Source organism: Arachis duranensis, chromosome 7 (assembly GCF_000817695.3).
Source record: "Arachis duranensis cultivar V14167 chromosome 7, aradu.V14167.gnm2.J7QH, whole genome shotgun sequence".
Lineage (NCBI taxonomy): Eukaryota > Viridiplantae > Streptophyta > Magnoliopsida > Fabales > Fabaceae > Arachis > Arachis duranensis.
The window spans coordinates 73,744,782-73,767,190 of NC_029778.3; positions in this window are offsets into that span (position 1 = coordinate 73,744,782).

The following is a 22,409-nucleotide window of genomic DNA, read 5'->3' on the forward strand; positions in this document are numbered from 1 at the left end:
CACTTTGGAGGGAATTTGTTCCAATTTTTTTATTGCCACTTCTTTTTAATTAATTAATTTTGAATTTTCCTTTTAAATATTTTTAAGTACTAACAATTTTAAACATTTGCCGATTAAGATTATGGCTAAGTTCTGGAACTTTGTCCGTACACTCTTGATTTATGTGGTTACAACTTACAAGATTTGGATCTATAAGAAAATTTATGTGTATATTTTTTAGTAAAATTCCATCTGACACTTCACAAAAAGACAACTCACCCGATTACAATTTAACTTTTAGTTATCATATTTTTAGACATGCAGTAGGCCTTTTTGCTAATTTTATTGTGGTATCTTAACGATAAAATTCTAGGTGGCATGTTAGATTACTAATATGTTGCTCAACTATTGATTGTGAGACAAATAGCTCTTTCACTAAAATAATGTTAGTTTTTTTATTTTGAGAAAAAGATAAAGAAGTTTTTGACTTTTTAGTTTGGAGATATTTAAATTTTTAAAAATTTAAAAATATATTTAAATTTTTTATTTTTTTAAAATTTAGATACATTAATTTTTATTGTTTATTTGAGTTTATCAGACCCAATAAAAAAATTAAACGTGACTTTTATTATACTAACCTAATCGATACCAATATTCAATGTCCATATTTTAAAAAAATAAAGAACTTAAATATATTTTTAAATTTTTAAAAATTTAAATATTTATAAATCAAAAAATCAGAAATCAATTTTTTTTTTCTTTCTTATTCTTATCTACTTCTTTTTAATTGGTAGATATAGAAAAAATTAAACAGAAATAATCTTCTCATGTTTGGATATCTCCATCTTAAATAGAATAGAAGAAACCGACAACCCTACTAGGTAAGATTTTGCTAACGTACTAGGTAAGATTATTCTAAATTATTCTAAATTTCTATTAAGATTTTGCTATTAAGAGATCATAGAAAAATTAACAGAAAGGTCTGTTTATCTGATGAAAATAATAATTAGGAAGTCAATTTATCATTTTCTAATCCACAAAAAATTAGTTGTTCTTTCATAAAATAAATCAAAGTTGGGATGATGTTTTACTCTGTTTCTTCACATGTTTTTTACTTTAAGTAAAAGTAAGGGATTAAAAAAAAAGAGAAAATATTTTTTATACTACAAAACATGTGTATAAAATAACAAAAGTATTATATATATATATATAAATTAGTTAATATATATTATTTTTTATTTTTAAATAGTATTAAAATGATGGGTAACACTCGATGGATAGATATTTTACTTATCATCAGAGACAATAGGTAAATTGTCTGAATAGCCTTGAACATTCAAACTCATAATTTGAAGTGATAGGAATTGGGATTTGCCTTCATGCACCTTTTCTTAGCTTTTTTTTTTCCTTTTTTCCCAACAAAAGAAAAAAGATAGATAAGTATTAAAAGTTGACCTTTTGCTAAACCCTAAATCTTCTTAACCATTAGTCTTATATATAAAAATAAGAATCTAAAATCATATAGTTTCTTATGTTATTATTATAAGATCAAAATTTGCTATTCCCACCTTTGATATGAAGATTATTTTTCGTTTTACATAAAAGTTTATTTTATTATGAGAATATTCATTACCGCTACCAAATTATAAAGAAATAACATTGAAAATCTCGTATTCATTTATGCTAATGTCTATTTTGCCATAATGGATTTATGTTTATGTGGTAAAAGAAAATTATGTTAGAAAATTATTAAATTTTTTTAATTATTTTATGAACAATATATATATTAATTATAATTATGAATTATATTATTTTAAATTAAATAACTTATATATGTTGATGATTATAATTAACTAAGATATATTGGCTTTTCTAGTTGGACAGTTATATAAACACCTTATGTTTGTGCGAACAAATATGGTAACCGTAAATTTTGTGTGACAGAAATATGGTAACTGTAAATTATATCACTACTACAAGCCTACAATGCTATTGTTGAAAAAATTATTTATGTGCATGCAATCCTAGCTTTCAATGATTAAAAATATTACTACAATGCAGTTTAGTGATTTATAGAAACACCTTATCTTCCTACAATAATGTAAGGGAGATAATAAAAAATTAATTTAAATAGTTTAAATTAATTTATTTAATATTTATTAACTTTTATTAAAATAATTGTATAATTTTAAATATAATAAATATATAAATATAAATATTATATTATATAAAATAATTTTAGATATTATTTTTTAGCATTATCGATATTTGTGCAAACAAATATGGTAACTGTAAATTATTTCCATGACTACAAGTAGGGTTGGAAGTGAGTCAAGTTCGCTCATGAGACAACTCGAACTCGACTCGTTAATAGCTTGATAAACTAAACTCATGAGCTAGTGAGCCAAACTTGAGCCTGAAATTGAGCTCATAAATTAAATGAGTCGAGCTTGAGTTTGGATAAGTTCAGTTCATTAGTTCGTGAGTTGGCTCGATTATATATATATTAATACACATATCTTCTATACATTTAATCTATACTTTAAATATTATATGTGTATACATATGAAATAGTAATATATAATTATGAACTTTTTCTAAGACCTCTTTGGTATAAGAGGATGGGACACAAATGTCATTATGAACTTCTTCTAAGACCTCTTTGGTATAAGAGGACGGGACACACTTTAATAGAGGTGTAGATATCCCTCTTTTGTACAGGACGTTGTGGACCAGGGTGTAATTTTGTACTTCTCTTATGAGTCTTCATGCCTCCTTTTTATCTTCAGGAACAATATCAAATTTAAGATAGTCGACTATAAGAGTCATCCATTCTAATCTTTAGTTGGATGTGGTCATTATTTTCGAGTTGTTATCTCCTATTTGATAATGATGGTGCGTGGAGAGTTTTCTGGATGAGACTTTTATTATTGCCATCTGGTTTGGTGCTGGCTAAGTTAGAGAAGACATCTGCTCGAGCGTTGGATTCCCGAACTATATGTCGGACCTTTCTTTTCGAAAACTATTTTAATTATTCTCGTGCTTTTTTTAATTATTCTTGTGCTTTTTCTAAGTATTTCTTCATGTTGGGGTCTTTGACTTGACAAGTGCCATTAACTTGAAAAGTTATCACTTAGAGAGTCACTAAATACTATCTATCTTTCTGCCCCAACTTCTCTGGCCAGCTTCAATCCAGCAAGCAAGGTTTCATATTCTGCTTAATTATTAGAAGTAGGAAACTCGAACCTTGGTGATAGTTTTACCCAGTTCGTTGCTCATTTTTCAAGATGACTCCTGTTCCACTTTCGCTGTTTTTTTGGATAATCCATCTACATACAGGTTCCACGTCGTTGGATTTTTCTGGCCTTCAGTATATTCGGCAACAAAGTCGGCCAAATATTGGGACTCAATTGCTATCCGAGTTTCATATCTCAAATCAAACTCGGATAGTTTCACAGCCCATTGTAGCATCCTTCCCGCAATATCCATCTTTTGTAGAATGTACTTCATGGGTTGATTAGTTCAGACTTTTATGGTGTGAATTTGAAAGTAAGGTCGAAGTCTTCTGAAGGTGAGGATAAGAGTATATGCGAACTTTCTATCTTTTGATAGTTTAGTTTTGTCCCTTATAGGGCATTGCCAACAAAGTAGATGAGTTGTTGTCCGTTCTCATTTTTTCAGACCAAGGCTGAGGCTATAGCTCGTTTCACAACTGCAAGGTAGATGATGAGTTCATCTCCTGCGACAGGTCGGGTAAGTATCCGGGGTTGGCCTAGAAACGTTTTAAAATTTTGAAAAGCTTGCTCGTATTCCTGGGTCCATTCAAATTGATTTTCTTTTTTGAGTATCGAGTATAAAGGTAGAGACTTCAATGCTGATCCTGCCAGGAATTGAGACAATGTTGTCAACCTTCCATTTAATTGCTAGACTTCTTTGAGACATGTCGGGCTTTTTATCTCTAATATTGTTGTGCATTTGTTTGGGTTGGCCTCTATGCCTCTTTGAGTGAGTATGAAGCCTAAGAACTTTTCGACCTCCACTACGAAGGTGCATTTTGAAGGATTCAATCTCATCTCATGCTTTCTTATTGTGGATAATACCTCGGAGAGGTCGGACAAAAGGGTAAGGTTGCCCTTGGTCTTGATGAGCATGTCGTCCACACATACTTCCATGAGTTTTTCTAGGTGAGAGAAAAACACCTTATTCATCAATTGTTGGTATGTGGCTCTAACATTCTTTAATTCGAAAGGCATTATTTCGTAACAATAGTTAACTTTGAGAGTGATGAAAGAAGTATTTTCCTAGTCCAATTTTTACATCGGGATTTGATTATTTTTCGAGTATGCGTCCATAAAAAATAGATACCTATATCATGAAGCTGAGTCAACAGGGCATCAATACTGGAGAGAGGGTATGGATCCTTAGGAAAAGCTTTGTTGATATTGATGTAATCAACACACATCCTCTATTTTTTATTCTGTTTTTTTGCCAGAACCACGTTAGTCAGCCATAAGGGATACTTTACTTTTCTTATGAATCTGGCTTAGCCATAAGGGATACTTTACTTTTCTTATGAATCTGGCTTCTAATAAGGCTTGTACCTGTTCCTCTACGACCTGTGTCCTTTAAGGACCGATCTTCCATTGCTTTTTTTGAACAAGTCGAGAGGCCAGATAAACGGCGAGTTTGTGACACATGAGGTCGGGGTTTATACCTCGCATATCGGAGACTTTCTAGGCGAAGAGGTCGGAGTTCTTTTGTAAGAGATCAATGAGTTGTGCCTTTAGACCTTCCTCCAAGTTGGCCCCTATATTTGTTGTCTTTTCAACATGATTCCAAATTTTTACCTTTTATCTTCCCTTCAGATTGGAGATGTAGCTCTTCCCAAACTAGGACACCGCCCAGTTTAATACTGTTGATATCTTTGCCACCTATACTGTCTCTTAAATTGAGGTTTTTATTGTAACATTTTCTTGTCAATTTCTGATCTCCTTTATGGGAGCGATTCCTTCTGCAGTTAAAAATTTCATGCATAGGTGGGGTGTAGAGACAACTATCTCTAGTTGGTTTAAAGTGGTACGCCCTATTAGGACATTATAAGCGGACATGACGTCGACTACGATGCAGTCAACGCTTAACGTTCTTGACCTCATGCCTTTACCAAGGGTGGTGTATAACAAGATGAATCCAAGAGCTCGGATCGGTGTGTCGCCCAACCCGAAAAGATTGTCTGGATACGCCTTTAGATCCTTTTCTTCTAGGCCGAGCTTGTCGAAAGCGTGCTTAAACAATATGTCCGTCGAACTCCCTCGATCCACCAAAGTTCTATGGAGATTTAAATTGGAAAGGATCATTGTTATCACTACTAGGTCGTTGTGGTCAGGTGTCATCCCTTGTGCATCCTCTTTGGTGAACGAGATTGTCGGTAAGTTGAGAATTCTGTTGTCTTCCCTGACTTGGTATACTTCTTTAAGATGCCTTTCACATGAGGATACCTCTTAGGAGTTTGTGGGGGTCGATCTCGTCATCTTTCGTCGTCATCATCTCTTTTTCTCTTTCTTTGGTCATCATCTCTTTTCCTCTTTCTTTGGTCATCTGACCTTTCGACCAGGTACCTTTCTAGCCGACCTTCCCTGTCCAACTTTTCTATGAAATTCTTTGAGTCATAACAATCATTTGTAGAATGCTCGTACAGTTTGTGATACTCACAATATTCTGTCCGACTTCTATCCTTTTTACGTTTGATAAGCCAAGGAGGTAAAAGCTTTTCGGCGTGACATATCTCCCTGTAAACATCTACAAGAGAAACTCAGATGGCGTGTAGTTGTGGTATCTTCGAGACTTTTTCGAATTGTACTTTTCCTTTTTCTTAACTTCCTTCTCCTTGTCCCGAGCTTGGTAGGGCAAGTTTGGCCTCAGGGGAGGCTCTCTAAGTCAAGAATTCTCCTCCATGTTGATGTACTTTTCTGCCCGCTCTTGTACTTCGTACAAGGAAGTCGGGTGTCACTTGGATATGGATTGAGAGAATGACCCTTCATTAAGGCCATTAACTAAACCCATTATTACTGCTTCAGGAGGTAAATTTTGTATTTCCAAGCAGGCTTTGTTGAATTTCTCCATATAATTTTGGAGTGTCTCTCCGACTTCTTGTTTGACCCCAAGCAGACTTGGATCATGTTTGACTTTATCTTTCTGAATTAAAAATCGGGTAAGGAACTTCCTTGCCAGGTCGTCAAAGTAGGTTACCAACTTGGGTGGTAAGTTGTCAAACTATTTCATTGCTGCTCTAGTCAGTGTTGTCGGGAAGGCCTTGCAACGATTTGCGTCGGAAGAATTGACTAGGTACATTTGACTTTTGAAAGTACTGAAGTGATGCCTCAAGTCGGTCGTTCTGCATAGAGATCCATGTCGGGGGTCTTGAAATTTCTGAGAACCCTCGCTCGCAAAATCTCTTCAATGAACGGATCTTCCCCTCTAAGAGGGTTTTTCCTCCTGATCTGCCCAATTGATTTGTCTTCGCAGGTCGGCTTCAAGAGCTTTTCCTCTAGCTCTTTCCATCGTCATATTTCTCTTTGTAATGCTCTCTCTATTTCTCATTGTCGTTCAGCCTTCTGTTCGAATTATTTCAATCGGCCACGATAGCCATGAACTAATCCTAATATCTCTATTGGATGGGGAGGTTCTTCGTCTTCAGGTGGGTGTACTTTTGAGTGAATCCATCGCGAATGATGGTTTTCTGATGTTCCCTCCCCGTGGGGGGGAATTTGCTATCTCTCGAGGTGGAGGCAATGCAAGCGTTAAGTCATCGTTGTGGGGCTCTAGTTCCGACTCAAATGCCATATGACCATATTCATACTAGTTGTTTGCCATACGTAGGTGTAGACTTTTAGGTATCTGGCAACGGTGCCAATATTCTGAGGATTGCCTAAAACGGTGATTTGGGCCTAAACCTAAGGTCTAGACTCCTTATGAGGTGGCGTCTGACTTATGCTGATGCTGAGGTGCCGCTGTCTGAGTTTCTCATGAGAACGTGGGGGTAGTACCTGCAAGAGACTCCGATACTTAAGTTAGCAAAGGTTTTAAGCAAGTTTTTAGTAGATTGGATTCTGAATATACCTGAGGCTCTGTCAATGTATTTATAATAAAAATATAACCACCTTTAGAGTAGTTCCACATTTGATAGTGGATGACCGTTCTCTTTATCTTGGAAATTAGTCAAAATCTCCCTTCTAGATAAAGTAGAGAGATAATAGGAGATATTTGAGGAGGTAGTTACTTATTCAGATAAGTAGAGTTAAACCACCATTGTCGTGTCCGACCTTATAGAGGCCGGGTAAGTAGATGAGGCCAACTTTTTGGGTGGACTTTTATTCTTATTGAGCCTGACTTTGTGTTTTTGGCCTTGGATATGAACAGCAACTATTTGAATAGTATCCATATAAAAGACTTTGGGTATTTGTTTCTTATAAACTAAATATGCAGGCATTTATAGAATTTGTGCTAATTTGTTCATTAGACACTTAAACACTCTGAACCCTTTGGTTTAATAACAATTTAAAATATTAGACTACTAACACATTGTCATAAAATAACTCAAGTGGTCTTTCAAATTTATTTTTCATAATTTGTGACAAGTATTCATAGTAACTAAAATGGATACATTCAAAAGATGTTTTATATTCAATTACTTTAGTAGAAACAGTAATAAGTGTCTTCTTAACAAATTTTTAAAGAACTCTTTCAATGAACATATGAGTATACCTGTAGTTGTTCAAAATTACCTAGACATTCAACAAAGTCAGAATTTCAATACCAAATGATCTCTAACTTTAGTTTTTGACTTCATATGTGTGAACATGTAACGTTTTACTATAACAAAACTTGTTAATTTACTACTTAGTGATCCATTCTTGACTAACTCAAATATCTACCAAAAACACCAATAAAGTACATAATAACTATAAGTGTATAAATTTCTTATCTATCATACTACTAACCTTATGCACTCTTGAGTTTTATAACTTTATTAAGGTACATAATGAGACTATACTTGTTTTCTTTAGAGTTGAGTACATAATCTTATTTATAATTCTGCATACTGTTAACATACAAGAATAATAAAATATACTTACTCCCACTGAACTGATATAAGTCATCAACCACATTTATCTCAAAAGGTCAAATGAGATAATACTTAATTTGATAAAATATAAGTTACTAACAATAGAAAGCTTTTTTTTAATTTAATTCTTAAAAAAAACTCTATTTAAAAATATACTAATATTGACAGATATAATTTTAAAGCAAAATAATATATTCACACAAGTTATATATTATATGAATAAAAATCATATAATGGTGAATCCATCACAAATACCCAACACAACATTAATATTTAGTCTTTGGATAGAAATATAAATTTGTAAGTGGTATTTTTTTAATACAATATCCAAACATTGATAATAAATCCTATCAAACAATAAGTTTATTTCTGGACAAACTTATTGTTCACATGGAACCAAATAATTATCACATATCTATTACTGCAAATGTGCATATAATTTAGTTAAGTACAAAATCTTTTTTAGGCCGATCTATACTCACATAAACTATATACACATAAATTCATTTAGTACAACTTACCAAATATTCTCAACAAAATTCTGTTAAACAATAAGCCTATCTTTAGATCGACTAATTATTCACATGAAAACTTAAAAATTGCAACTACTTATTACTGCATATATTTTTTATTAATTGGCCAAACACCAACCTTTTTTTGGACTAATTAGTGGTTGGATAATTAAATAAAAAATAAACACAAGGTTCTATTTTATTATTTGGCTAAATAATAAATTTTTTTGGATTAATTATTGTCCGCATAAATAATAAGCATTGTTTTATTCTTAATTAGTTATCCAAACATATATTTATCATTAATGTGTATATATAACTCTGTCAAATATAAACGTATTCTTTGGATTTATCAATATTCACATGAATTACACATTACCATATTCTTAATGTTCCAAAATAAATTAATTATTTTCACAAAAAGACTATTTTAACAGCATAATATTCAATCTATTTATTCTAAAATAAAAACTTTTAAAATATATGAATATAATAATCCAAATTATTACTAATTTCTTTAGGTAACAAATCCAAAATGTTTATATAGCACAAAATAAAATAATAGACCATAATATATATAACTGCATAATATTATGAGTCTTTATTAATCAATTGTTATATCTTTGTTTAAAACAAAATTGAATCTAAGACAAAAAAAAAATTAAATAATAAAAAAGACACAAAAATTCTAAAAATTAATCATAAATTAATATTTATGCCATATATCATGTATCTTTATCTAAAATGAATATTTATGTCATGGACAATAAATATAGACAAAAAAGGAGAAATCTTTATTATTGATCACGTACAGCCAAGAGTGATTATCACGTACAGCCAAGAGTGATTCATAGTTATCATGAATTCCAAACCAAAAAAAAAAAAAGACAAAAACAGAATAATCATGGTATAATTCAATTTATATATGTACGTATTCAAAATTTGAAGTAAGCCAAAAACAAAACGAATTTTTTTTAATTCCAAGTATTTGTGTTCTGCGTTAATTATTCTAAAAAAATTGAATTCTTTTATTGTTATAAAATAATATTAACAAAGATAAGAGTATATTGATTTGTTAACAAAAAGAATTGCACATATTTAAATTTAATTTTACAAACTCAAATTAGGATTCAAATTCAAATAAAATAAATTTATAATTTTTCAATGATTTAATTATAGACGATTCTGATACCATTTGTTGAAAATTTTTAGAATTTTTTAACTTTAATACCATCTATATTAAATCATTAAGAAAGAAATACTTGAGTGCACATAAAAGCGTATTTGAATTTGTGAACACGATTATAAAAGTTTAGTTCTTTAATCTTCCTCAATCAAAATTTTTTTATATTTTTAATAGGAGGAGTGCTAAGTAGCGAAAAATTAATTATAATATAAAAATGTCATATAAAAATTATCATTTTCTTAATAAACAAGTGATATACACTTTCTTATCACTTACTCTCCTTATCAGCTACCATTTTTCTGCGTGCTTGGAGTCATTAATGTTCTTTCCAAAATCAATTTCAGTTTTTTCCAAATTGAATCCCTAAAATTCCTCACTCACATTATTACCCATTAAAATACAATTTTTCTACACAAATTATGGAGGTTAAATTTAAAAATTTTAGCAACTTCTACTGTACAACTCATATTTTACCTATAAACTATTAGAAAATAAAAAATAAAAGATAAGATAAAAAAAATTAAAAAATAAATTTTTAAAAATAATTATTAACTCGTCATATTAAAATCAATAAATAAACATATATATGAATATTAAATAAAAATATTAAAATAATTAAAATATGACCTGTTAATGTATATGAGATAATTTGAAAAATACAATAAGACACATAGTTTAAAATTTGGTAATATTAATTATAAAAATTTATTAATTATAAACATCATATGTATGAAATTATGAATATTATGAATACAAAATTATGGATGTTATTAATATAAAATTATCGATGTTATGCGTATGAATTTATGAATGCTATGAGTAAATTTATTAATTGAATAAATTAATTTAAGAATTTGACATTTTTTCAAATTCAATGATGAAAAAATTTAAAAATATCTGTGTTAATTTGATAGTTACTTATGCAATAACTAAAAAATAATATGTGTATGGATGTAATATCTAATAAACATGAATTTAAATTTTAGATGTTAGTTGTATATAATTATGGATGTTATGTATATGAAAAGAGTCAATGAAGGTGATTTTGATGTGTTGGGGACTAAGATTCTAAAGTCAATATTTATATTTAAGTGTGACACTTATTAAACTCTAAAATTCAAATATAATAATATCTCTGGTTTCATTTTCATTTAACTCCAAATAAAAAATAATAATAACTTATTCCATTAGCATTTATAACAATAAAATTACTAATATATAAATTATTTAATGTAAAATAGCTTAATTTATAATTATAATTTATATATATATATATATTTCATAAATAGATTAGGAAATTATTTCCTAACCCATGTTTAAAATTATATAAACGAAAAAAAAATTAAGACAAACTTTGTGTTATCTTATGAAATACATTTAATTTTTTTTCTATTCTATATTTGAAATTTTACTCCAACTAATCTAGATTTGACACATGTCACACATTTGACTATACGGTCGGCGAAATTTTTTACTAGGATATAGTTCATATTAAAACTATAAAAAAACATAATTATCAATCCATCATCAACTTCCGAGATAAACTTTAATGTAGTCCCTAAAGTTGCACTCAAGCCTCATAGTAGTCTCTGAACTTAAAAGTTCCTCAAAATCATCCCCGAACTTGCACTCCGGGACTCAAAGTTGTCATTCCGACAATTTCTGAACATCTGGCAAAACCGAAAAGCTGAGCTGGCAGCTTTCGTGACACGTGAGCCTTACTGAAACGATGCCGTTTTGGCTGTGGCGCCAAAATGAGATGAAACGACATCGTTTCATGCTGAAAGCCTCCTTCCTCCTTCCTCCTTCCTCCCTCCTCTCAAAACACAAAACAAACATGACAGAGAGTGAGGTTTCTTCTTCTCCCAGACAGTCACCAATGGCGCATGTGCGATTGCATTAACCGCACCGATTTCAGTCGAAAACTGAGGCCCTGGAGCATCGTTGTTGTCATCTCCTTCATACACAGAGTTGGGAAGGCTAATTTCTCTGACACAGGTAAGCCGAAAATGAAAAAAATATGTGCTTTCTCTGTGTTTTGATGTTGTTGTTAATTTAACATTCACCAAAGTTCAGGTCGTTTCTTTCGAATGTAATCTGTGGCTATGAACACCTCTATTTTGGGCTCTGTGCTAGGGTTTGATCAGTTACTAGATTTGTTACGGTGAGAAAAAAAGAGGAAAAATTCAAATAAAAAACGATACCTGATGTTATTTCTCAATCTTCTGCAGTGCAGCTCATTGAAACTTTCATCAATTTTTCTTTTTCTCGTTTTTATTCTGATTGTTGTTGATTTGTACTGGTTTTGTTTCTTAATTGTAAAAGTTTACCTGATTCTTTAATCAAATTGATGGTCGTACTTGTTGCTATGTTTTAAAGATTTGTTTAATGGAAAAAATTATTAGTGAGAAACTGTCTGAATTTTACTGCTGTTCTCATGCCTTTACTTCGAAAGAGCAATTTGATGGGTTGTCCTGATCAAGCCATTTGTGTATTATTAAGTTATGTTTAAATCATACAAACTGTTAAATTGGATCCTTAAAGGTCACCAGATGGATGAAATCTTTAGCTTGTATTTACTTATAATGGATATCATTTTTGTTTCTTATTTATCCTCACATTTTTCGTCATCCGCATTGCATTGAAGACATTTTTTAAGTTAGGATTAGCTAGTGATCTCCAATGTGATGTTGATGTATAAGAGTCCTTGATGAATAAGAAAAACAAAGTCATGTTACCTTTTGTGTGTTAATATGTAAACTATTTCTGTGGCATATTTGGGATTGTTTTTCTAGTTCTGTTGAGTGTAGATGTTTATTTATCTAAGGTGGTGCAAAGAAGGTATAAATTTGCTGTGACCATTTCCCAGCGAGATCGGAGTTGATCTGAAACTGAGTAACTATCATAGGACAGTTACTGTTGAATAGTGCACAAATGTGGATTAACTATGTGTAAGTGAATATCTAAGGTGATACGTTGATTGATTTGGAGAAACAAGGCTCTATTTGACGGATTTCTGTCTCTAATAGACTCTTGTTTGCTAAACTGGTTTTGAATTACCTCTATGACTTCCTTGTCAAGTTTTGGTCAAAATTTTCCTTCAAAGTTTGTTTTCAACTCTTTGTACATCAACCATTGAAGTGAATGTTTTAAAATTTTTCAAATGGTCAAAGCTTGTAAATTTGCTTATTTGAGGTTTTCTTTTGACTATATTTGAAATATTGGTGCATCTTCGCTTTTGTAACCATTCAATTACACTATTGCATCTTAAATGATTCTTGGTTACATTAAGTTTTAATCTCGCTCTTTTCAGACCAATTTTGCAATTTGAGTGATCAAAAGCATTGATGGATGATTATACCTCGTTTGGCACCTTTTTCATCATCAATGTTTTGTGTATATGCTTGAATGACATGTAATGCTTGGTTGAGTTATTTATGTGCATTACACATATTCAATCTGGTCATTTTAAGCATAGTGTATTGCTTGTGAATGTGAAACTAAGCTTGTTTGTGTGATACTCTTTTTTAAACTTCTCAAGGTTTATGATCTTGATTGTTATGCACCTAACCTATGATTTTTTCTTCTTTAATTAACAATTTTTCTTGTTTAACTAACTATTTTGTTTTCTTTAGTGCATGATGCCGTCATCCTTTACTTTCCTTTTGATTAAACAAGCAAGCTTAGTTGCTTTAACTTGATTCCGATTAATTGAAATTTTTGCTTGATTTTTGCTTTATGACATTTTTTTTCAACTTCCAATCAATTCTTATTCTCATTTCACATGCACTTAATTGTTATCCTTTGTTTTCTATTTTTTGTTTGCTTGTCATATTGTTTTTACCTTGTATGTCTTAGATTAAATTTCATATCTCCGTTACCTGTAATTTTTCAGGATGACTGAGAGAAAAGGAAAGGGCAAAGCTAAGGCTATCTCAAGCAAGAGGAAGCGAACACAATAGACTGCTGAAACAGCGGATGAGCTACTAACAGAAAGTGAGAGGGATAAGGTCAATCAGAATACACCCTCTTTTGACCTGATTAAGTTCGTCAACCAGCGGATGAGCTAAGGTGATGCGTTGTATTTTCATACTTCTAGTGCTTCTGATGCTCTTTGTTTTGGTCATCATACGATTATACTGTTCTCCTTTTGAGCTACTGTTTGTTCTAAAGCAGAGGATTTCATTTATGTAGCTGATATTCACTTCCACAGACATTCATTAGTTTCTAATACCAGTTAGAAGCAACTGAGTACATTAGTATTGGGTCTTGTTGGACGGCTCTGACTAGGTATGATTACATATAGTTGTAAATAGCACTTCTTCATTCTGGAAATGAAGATATGTAGGTAGATAGCTATTGAAGATACAAAAGCTAACTTTGCTCCGTTGAAAGGCTTTACATTCTATATTCTGTGAAAAGCATGGTTTTCTCAAGATCTATGTTTAACACAATGCCATATACTAACATCATTAGGCACCCTTTTAAGAGTTACAATGGAAAAATAAATAAATTGCTCGAGTGGTTTTCAGCTTTGTTCATCGAAGTTCCTCTGCTACATAATAACATAATTTTTGTATCGTGGCACTATTTCTATCCAATATACACTGCCTAGTTTCATAACAATTGGGTAAATCCTACGCCACAATTGTGTGATATCTATGTACTTATGCCATAGCTCGTGCTTGTTATAACCGTCGGATTTTAAAGATGGATAAGATAAGAACACAGAACCGAGGAAAAGAGAACAGAGTGAGCACTGTGGCCTTCAAATTTGGAAATTAGGGTTTTAACTTCAACTGAGGGACCAAATTGATGCGGGAGAGTTTACTCTGCCACATCAGCTAGCCGTTGTAAGGCTCACGTGTCACGAAGGTTGTCAGCTTAGCTTTTCGGTTGTGTCAGGTGTCCAGAAATTGTGGGAAGGACAACTTTGAGTCCTGGAGTGCAAGTTCGGAAATGACTTTGAAGAACTTTTAAGTTCAGGGACTACTATGAGACTCGAGTGCAACTTTAGAGATTACATTGAGGCTTATCTCATCAACTTTCATTGTCAATTCGTGTTAAAGTGATTGACTTGGTAATTTTATGAATTTATAGAAAAAAAAGTATGTAAGTTCAACTCCCGTATATTTATTTTATTATACATATTATATATTATGATATATTAAGGGTGGCTAGGTTAGATAGAATTTTTGTTTTTAAATTTGCACGCTATTCTATCTACAGACTAATTCAATCCACTCTAAACTTTATTACTCGTTGTGGGTTAAATTCTACAGATAAAATTAGTATTGTTAGCCTGCTTACCATTTGGATTAACCTCGAATAAATTTAAATTTTTATCTCGGATAAAGATTCTAAGTTACATAATGGAACTATCACTAATAGAAAACTCCCGTAAAATCCTAAGTAAATTTTTAAATAGATGATTACTCTCGTCCAGTTAGCCAGTTCCTCCTAAGTTAATGAGACAATAATCTTTCTATTTTTATATAAACTTAGATAGATAGACCAAGAAGACAACATTTACATTCTAAATAATTTCTAAAATTGAAAACTCCCCTAATAATTATTTTTAATGATAATTTATTTTGTTTTAAGCACAAAAAAATTATCATTAATATATTTACGGACAATTAAATATTAATTATTTCATGTTTATTGCTGAAAAATTTTAGCACATTATATAATTTTCAGTAACTAAAAAAAATATAATTTTTAATAAAAAATTTTTTAATAGTCGCAAAAAAAAAATCATTATAGTAATAATGACAAATATATAATTATTACAAAAATAAAAATTAAATAAGATATATAATAATCATTATATTATTCTCATTAAAAATAATTTTTGTTGTAGTGTAATTTGAGTGTTAAATCCCTTCCAAGTATAATTCCCGGAGTCATCAACTCATCATCAAGGGAGGAGATGACGGCTGTTTTCCTGTAACCCCATGTGAATTCTAAGGTGATAAACAAGTGGTTATAATCATTTTAAAATAAACATGATTAACTGTATTATGTGAAAGATTTTTGTTGGTATTTTATGAGTACTCTCCCAATTCTGGTTTAATTTATTACACTAAATAGAATAAATTTAATTTTTTAATTTAAATTAAAATAATTGCCAAATAACCAGCAGTATTTGCAAACAATTAGCATAGCCCTAGCCCCTAAAAATAATTTCTTACACTAAAGTTACTTTCTTAGACGAATAACTCATCAAAATTTTAAGCCATATATATACACTTTTAGAAGAAAGTTTATTTTTCCCTAAAGCTATATGTCACTACCACCGCCATTACGATCACTCACTCACTAATATTATTATTATATTTAAACACTAACTTATATATGGTTGTGGTTCGATGGGCTTCAAATTAAAAGCCTCTTCCTCACTCATGACTCACTTGATTCCCTTTCCGCCTCTGCTACCACTGGTTTTGCAGGGCATTTATGGAGATTATTCCTATGAGAGTGGGCAGGTCTATGAAGCCAGCAATTTGTTTATAAAATATTCTCTTGCTTTACACCTTATTAAGGCATCTATCTTTGTAGCTAAATGTGCTTTCAGGATGCCTCGTAGCCTCATAGAGGACAATGTTCTTCTTGCTTCAACAATTGAATTTGATTAAAAAAAAGTTATGCTAGTTAATCAATAATTTTATTGAATAATATGAACAATCACCAATAAAATAAAAATATATTATATTTTTAAATTATTTATCTAAATTTTAATATTAGAATGAATAACCATCCGCACAGCTAGTGAAATGAACATCTGAGATATCTATTATTCACCAATGTTGTTAATTATCTATACTTTTCCTAAAAAAAAAATTATAAAATGATCCATAAAGCTAGCTAGCTAGTTATTATATATACGGGTATATTTAAAATAAATACAATAATTTTATATGTATTAGCTATGTCACATTTTTATAAATTACTATAAAAGAAGAATATTGATAGACTATAATAAATATAGAATACATTCGTTATTAGCACATAAATAAATAAGTATCTTTATTATATAATATTTTAAATAATAAATATAATTTATTATTATATAAATTACTTTTATTAATGCACCTTTCATAAACCATAAAAGTGGTTATTACTCATTTTTTTTATTCAACATCTTTTTTTATAAGTCACTAAAAAACCTTCAATACTAAAATTATAAAATCATAAGTTGACATTGAATTGAAGCATGCAACTGATACATACAATTTCCATGGAGCAATATACTTTACGTATAATTAAAGGTGGTAGAATAAACCGAATTCATCGGACCTATATATATGAATCCTGTTAAAAAAGATGGGTGGAAATTAGATTTTGAACTTGTCAAGCTAAAAAAGTCTACCAAATTTAATAAGATAGGCTGATGTTCGGTTGTTCCTAGGAGAAATGAATCTGATAGAGGACGGGTCGTGAGCAACGGGTTGGAAGGAGGGGAATTTGAACTTGGATGTGAGCTCCACGAGAAGAGGGTTTGTCAGAGTTGTCGGTGGGTTAATGGGTGGAACCACCTGTAAAGACATTCCGATACTAAAATCAGTATTTGTAGAATGAGACAACTAATTAGGATAAGGATGACGTACTCCTGCAGAGGGGTAGGTCCTTCCCCATTTATACTCTGTACTTGGGTAGAATCTTTACCTCAGGCCTATCTGCCTAGAAGTTTTTGCCAGCTATCCAAGTCTTCATCCAAGCGTAAGATAACACGCAGGTCACCTTTACATGTGGGTCGAATGCCTATCGAGTCGTTAGTCCATAAAATGGACCTCTAGCCCTTAATGGGTTGGGCCAGAATAGTGCCCCCAACGTGGCAAGCCGTAAGGCTCACGGTTGGCACGCTCGAATTACTTACGTCTTCTCGGGTTAGGCCCTTAGTTACTCGGGAATCTGTTGACGAGATCCAGGTCTTTAGTGCGCTTGAGTTTCCCTCATCCATGGCTTGGGGTGTCGTTTCGATATCCGTGCTAAGAGCATTAAATGCTCTTTATGACTGATGTAATAGTGGGGAGAAAAGTTCTTTTTACACCTGTCTTTTTGCGCTCCAACTTGACGGTTACAATTCGGCATCCCTTTTATTTTCATTTCACAATTTCATTTCGTCTTTTCTTCCCCAACTTCTTCATCTCCTTTCGCTTCTTATTATTGTACACTCGATACTATGCTCCTTGTTTGCTGTGATTCCCATTGCATTTGCCTCCAACCTATCGCATTTTCTTGCTTCGACTACTGGTAAGTGACTCTCTGACATTCATGATACTTATTTTTATTTGATCAAGCACCTTTGTTGTATGCTGCATTCGTTTTGTTTTGCTTTTATCTAGTTCTTGTTTTGCCTAGATTAGACTTGCCATTGTTAGTTAGTTCTTAGGGGGTACCATAAGTGTCTCTTTTCTTGGACTTAGGCCCTGAATTAATGCAAGATAATGTAGAATAGTGATATAACAGAACACAGCTCCATTTTTTCATTTTCTTCGAGTTTCCGAATTTTCGAGTTGACTTAAGTGATGCCCCACTATAGGTATGGCATCGCAACCCGCGGCACGAAATGTTGTGGACCGCTATGCTTGGGTTACCACCGACGTAACGAGCACAACTTCTAAAGTAATCCAAGAGGAATTGCAAGAATTTCACAATTCTAAGGCGCTGTGTGGTGGTGGACAGGAGGAGGCGCTCTATCAACGTATTCCTTTATTTCTTTTTACTTACCAACCCCATTCGCGAAGGAAAACACAAAAAGGATACCTTTTCTTACGGGCTACCCATAGCCGGCAAATTTTTAGGCTCTTCGAAGATTCATTTAATGGTTTTAAAGAAACCTACTTCAAGGTGAGGCCAACTCGAGGTTTCCATCCCTTCTGGCTTACCCTCAAGGGCGAGAGGCGAATTCCGTCATACTGGATCTTCGGTGCTGGCTCTAATTACTTAATAAATATAACTTACGAAGGATTAGGCCAGGAAGGCCGGTAAATCACCGACGTTATATTAGCGATTTTTGGGTCTAAAAACCTTAATCCTCATTTATTGATGGGCGGGAGCAAGTGTATGGGTAAGTTTGAGATCCCGTTCTATAGTTTTACTTGTTACTTATTTTACTTCCGACTTAATGCATTTATCCCTTGTTTTTTTTGGCCTCTATTTTGACTTTTGCTTGCATCTAGCAGTGGGAATGGCTACCGGGAACACGACCCTCTCCCGCTTAATGACCCATCTCTTCCCTGCTGACGATAGCGGTGATGATAGCTCGGCAACCCCATCTGTCGAGCCCAAAGCCCATGCTGGGGATGAGGTTCAATCAAACCCTCCAACTGAGGTATCTACTAAGAATCCCGTTGACAATCCTGTTATCGACGAGAGTGACCGGGGTAAGAGGGTGCCCGTTGAGACTGAACCTGACGTGATGGTCATCACCTATCCCAAAAAAAGAAAAACAAACATTGGGACTTAGAAGACTCTCACTGTGATGGAGAAGAACTTTGACGCCAGCTTCTTCATCGACTCTCAGCTCCTCCTTGGCACCGAGGACTTATTCTGAGATGTGGATTTGGCTGCCCAAGTGAGGTGGGCATACCGAAGCCTACTCTAGGCAGCCGCCATTTCCAGGAAAGTGGAGCCCGTGTTGGCTCAGGGCTTGCTTTTAGAAGGCAAATTCTGAGCTGTTCAAAGAGACATTACTAACTTCAAAGCCCAAGAGGAGTCTCTGAGGTCTTGACTTGCTGAGGAGGAGAAGAAGGTCAAGGAGAGCACTGATGAGATCAATCATCTGGTGAAACGCGACCTCTCACTTTCCCATGAGCTCAACGCTGCTCTTGGTCAGGCTACCGCGGTGGAGGGAAAAGCGAAAGAGTTGGAGGAAAATCTTGCTGAGGCCACGAGGTCGGTGAGCTTGCTAAGCGGGAGGCGTTGACCACGAAGAAGAAGAATAAGGAGATTATTAAGGACGCTCGGGCAGCGATCACTACTACCGAGGAGGCGGTCATGGCTCAGGTCTCCCTTCTTACTCCAAGCTTCGAGATTTTGGTAATTGGAGCCTTTAAGATGATCCAGGATGGAAAAATTGTGGATATTCCAAGTAAGTGAATTGTTTAGTAACTTGTAAAATTTTTTGTAATTGTGAATTCTTCGTACTTTTTAACTACGGGGCTGATGTTGTGCCTTCCCTTGTAACTTTGAACAATTACTTTTCAAAACTCATTGTTTGGTCGGTATCACGACTTTTGTGTACTTTGAATATTTTGTTTTATTATTAAGCCGATGCGATAATCCTTTTAAGCTACCGTTTTAACGTTTTCATTTGTAGTTAGAATACATTTTGGTCAAATAAGTTGTTCTTATTTCCTCGTTTCGCATCTAGTTGCCACATTGTTGTAAGTTGGATATCCGCTGATTGCATGTTTAGGCACCGGGGTGATTAGTCCCGGGTATTTGTTTACGTAACTTAGCAATAAATTATGAACATGAAATTAATCAACATAAATTAATCACAACGCACTTGCTTGTCAACAATTAGCCTCATTAAAACCCCTTGTCGTTGCCTCGTTTAGTGGGCTTTCTTTAACAATGAACAAAAGTACGAAAGTTCTTTATAACAAGTATTTAAAGAAAATAAAGAGTCAAACAAAAAGATGAGAAAGTAAAAGGTGACATTAAATTGAAAGTAAAAATGAGGGTGAAGAATAACCATTGGTCGGAAGGTCGGTCGGCCTTCAAGAGTAAAACCTCTTCAAGTTTGACACATTCCATGTCCTCGGGACCTCTTTTTCGTCTAACTGTTCCAACTTGTAAGCCCTTTTTCCGAGCACCTCTTTTAGTCTATATGGCCCTCCCAATTAGTTGCTAGCTTGCCTTCTCCAGGAGTCGGTGGGCCGATGTCGTTACGTCGAAACACGAGGTCACCCTCTCCAAAGCTTCTGCTCTGCACTCTGCGATTATAACGCAAGGCTATCCTCTACTTCAATGCAGCTTCTGACAAGTGAGCCATCTCCCTTGTCTCGTCTATCAGATCCTTTTCAATCGCCTCATTACCCACACCTAGGAGTATCCATGGACTTGGTTTCCCGATCTCTACAGGAATAATCGCATCAATACCGTAGGTAAGTTAGAAAGGCATCTCCTCATTGGAAGATTGCGGTATCATCCTGTAGGACCATAAAACGGAGGCCTACTCGTCCGTCCAAGAGCCCTTTCCCTGATTGAGATGCTTTTTTAACCTATTGAGGATAACTTTGTTTGTCGCCTCGACTTGTCCGTTACTCTGGGGTTGTTCCACCGAGGAAAACCTCTGCTTGATTCCCAATCCAGCTAAGAACTCCCTGAACTTTTTGTTAGAAAATTGTTTCCCATTGTCTGAGATCACGATCTCTGGTATCCCAAACCTGGTGATTACTTACCTCTAGAAGACCTTTCGACAATTGGCAGATGATATGCTGGCTAATGGCTCTGCCTTTACCCACTTAATGTAATAATGAATGGCCACGATGAGGTATTTGACTTACCCTGGGGTTACCGGGAATGGTTCCAAGAGGTCGACTCCCCACTGGAGAAAAGGTCGGGAGGCCAGCATGAAACTATCTCTTCCGCTAGAGCCCTGTGAAAATTCTCGTTCTCTTGACATTTCCTACACTTTTTTATGAACTTCCGGGCGTTTGCCATTATAGAGGGCCAATAGTATCCAGCTCTTATGAGCTTTCTGGCTAACGCTTTCCTCCAATATAGTAGCCACATCATCCTTCATAGACTTCGCTAAGGACGTAGTCCATTTGATCGGGACATAGGCACTTCAATAGGGGCTGATTAAGTCCAATCTTGAATAGCTTTCCCTATATTACTGCATACTTAGCAGCCTCTCTTCTTTTCACTTTGGCCTCCTTTTCATCTTCTGAAAGCATTCCTTCCTCGAGGAAGTGCTGAATCGGGTTGATTCAAGAAGGAAGATCAGAAATTTGAGTCAAACAGAGGGTGGTGCACGAAATTGCAATCACACTTTTGCAATCCGCACAACTAACCAGCAAGTGCACTGGGTCGTCCAAGTAATACCTTACGTGAGTAAGGGTCAAATCCCACGAAGATTGTTGGTTTGAAACACGCTATGTTTATTTTATTATTCTTAGTCAGGAGATCAATTATAATTATCAGTTTGAATTACTAAAAAAAATTAAAAGAGTGTGAAATAATTACTTGTTGTGCAATAATGGAGAATATGTCGGAGTTTTGGAGATGCTTTGTCTTCTGAATTCCTGTAATATAATATTCAACTCATGCAAAAGTGCAAAGTTCCTTCCATGACAAGCTCTATGTAGGGTGTCACCGTTGTCATTGGCTACTTCCCATCCTCTCAGTGAAAATGGTCCAAATGCTCTGTCACAGTACGGCTAATCAGCTGTTGGTTCTCGATCATGTCGGAATAGAATCCATTGATTCTTTTGCGTTTGTCATCACACCCAACACTCGCGAGTTTGAAGCTCGTCACAGTCATCCAATCCCAGAATCCTACTCGAAATACCACAGACAAGGTTTAGACTTTCCGGATTCTCATGAATGCCGCCATCAATTCTAGCTTATACCACGAAGATTCTGATTAAGGAAT